Raw genomic sequence first — 2667 nt, 5'->3', positions numbered from 1 at the left:
TGACCTCATGAGGGGTGGAGGGAGATGAGGTCCAGGTGGATATTTGCCCTGCAGAGCTGGGGGTTCCCCCCACCTCCCACCTTACTCTCCTTACCTTCGGTATCTTTTGGCCTGGTGGGAAAACAGAGGCCCAGGGCAGAGACCTAAGGCCAGGTGGCCTGCTCCTTTTCTGGGCTGTAGCACAGTGGTTGCCCCCAGCCCAACCCAGCTCCCACTGGCCCACCCAAAAGAGGAAGAGGCTGCCGGGACTGGGCCAGCCTGCCATACACTTTGACCCCGGCTCCTTGCCAGCACGGCTGCTAACAGACTGCCACTTGAGTATGCCTTGCAGGCACTCCCAGAGTGGCCATGGAAGGAGCTGGCCTTACACCACCCACCTCCACACTGCCTCCTGGCCTGCTGCCCACCCAATGCCAGGTGGAAGAGGGAGCAGAACAGCTAGCCTCTTCCAGGTGGGAGTCAGAAGGGTTTTTTGTTTTTGTTTCTATTGCCATTTGTGTAAATACTAGTCTTTTTGGAAAAAAATAATGTAAAGATGTTTTGTATAAACTCTGAATTATTTTCTTGTTGCTTTTTTCTTAGAAAAACATGAGAACTAAAAAAAAAAAAAAAATTAACCACATGGAGAAATGGGTGTAAAATAGTGTCATGATGTTGGGAAATGGAGTGTGAGAGTGTGAGTGCATGCATGTGTATGCCTGTGCCTGTGTGCGTGTGCTAGTTTCTATGCCCAAACCACTGGGAATTGGGAAGGTATGGGAAGAGGGTGGCTGTCCTGGTGAAGCAAGATGTTCCAAGTGCCCTGTGCCCTTCCTGCTGCTTTCTAGCCTACCCCCTAGGTGTCTCTGCACTCTTGTTCTGCCATTGTGGAGCCTGGTATCATTCTCCCCTATTCATCTCGTCACCTCTGTGGCATAAGTCACAGGCATCTGCCCAGCCTGGCACCAGAGTCAGCTAGAGAGGGTTAATGGGGGAAGGGGTGTTCCCATGGGGACCTGGGTGTGTCTGCAAGTACTGCCACCACCTGGCTGCGGCTAGACTTGAGACTTGCTGGCAGGCCCAGCCCTGCTCTGCCTCAGGATGCCTGAAGGTGAATATAAATAACTTCCCAAGAGCCGAGTCTTGGCTGCAGCCTGCTGGGTACTGGGACTGCTTCAAAATGCCCAGTTCACCTCTCAGCCAGAAGAATCCTCCCTCTGTCTTGAGAGCTGGGCTATACAGAGCTTGCCATGGTACACTTGGGGGCTTCTGTTTGGCAGCTAGAATAGCACTAGGTCTTCTTCTCACTGGATGATGAGTAACTTGCTTGGGTCAAAGTATGGTAAGGGCCCTATAGAAGGTTTGGCCTCAGTCCCACAGCAGAGAAGAAGACTGGTAAGGCCTGGGGCCTTCCTGCTCCTGCCTGGAGAGTAGTGGGGGGATTCCCTGTGGAGAGGGCTGAGACAGATGTTGTGAGGAGGACAAGTGAGATCCCAAGAACTAAAAATGGGTAAGAAGGCAATAAAGGAAAGGAGAGGAGGAGGAAGGAAGAAGAGGGCTAGTTAGCCATCCAGAGCAAGAAGCTCCAGGAACCAGCCAAAGAGCAGCCAGGATTATGAGGAAAGTAGAGAGGAGAACCAAGGGACCTGCTGGATAGAGAAAACAGCTATAGCAGGGCTAGGCTGGGAATGGGATGCTACCTGAACCATCTGGGGGTAGAAGCTGTTTCTCATTAACCAAAGGAAGTGCCTGGTTCAGATGGGGCCTCTGTTGCTTGACTGTCTGCCCAGCATAGGGCTAGCCTGTGCCAGGGATCTCTAACCAGGCTGGTTCAGGCCAGATTAGTGTCTCTTACTGAGATAGAGCCTGAACCTATCTCACACCTCCAACTGAGTGTCTTAACATGGTCCCTCAACCAGCCCCATATACCAGCTTCCCTTACCCTACAGGTAGGGGATGGAGTTCCTGGGCCCCCTGGGGAGTATCTGCATGCGTATAACCTGAAATCTGAGGGAGAGGGCAGAGGAAAGTCTGGTGCAGTCTGCTGGACAACCCAGAAGGTGTGTGATTGACTGTTCCAGCTTGCCTGGGCATGGGCATCATGGCATGTGCCAGTTTGAATTCAGAACTGACCATGCAGTTTGCTTTGTAGCACCTCATGACATTGTGTACTGAATGGTGCCTGCCACAGTTTTTATACACTTTTATACATTTTGTTGCAATAAGTCCCATGAAGTATCCTGTGAAGGTGGTAAGTGGAGATGTGCCTCATATGTGAGATGAGGAAACAGCCTCTACAAGTCTTATAACTGGTCCAAGAACACACTTCAGATGAAGGAGAGCACTAGCATTCAAGCCCAGGCCTATTATTATACCACAGCAAATAGGAAATGTTTCTTGAGAGCAAGGGTTGTGACTACCCTTCTTCTCACTCTTCCACTTCTAGCCTCTGTCTCAGATGAGACTGAACAAATGTTTCCTTGGAGATCTTGAAGAATAGGAGCCCTGTCCCTCCCCACCCCCCCGATTCCCTTTTCATCTGTCTGGGTCAGGGAGCAACTAAGCTTTAGCTAGCTGGAGGCAGGGGGTATGATCTCTAGTGGTAGAGCTCCAGACCTGCCCCACCCACCACTCTCCTTCCTGTCCCAGCTGGGCCTGACCACCTGGTGAGTCACAAATAGAGGATGC

This window comes from Tupaia chinensis, unplaced genomic scaffold (assembly GCF_000334495.1).
Source record: "Tupaia chinensis unplaced genomic scaffold, TupChi_1.0 Scaffold000566_1, whole genome shotgun sequence".
In the NCBI taxonomy this organism is placed as follows: domain Eukaryota; kingdom Metazoa; phylum Chordata; class Mammalia; order Scandentia; family Tupaiidae; genus Tupaia; species Tupaia belangeri.
The sequence above is the reverse complement of the archived record's forward strand: the minus strand, read 5'-3'. Positions refer to the sequence as shown.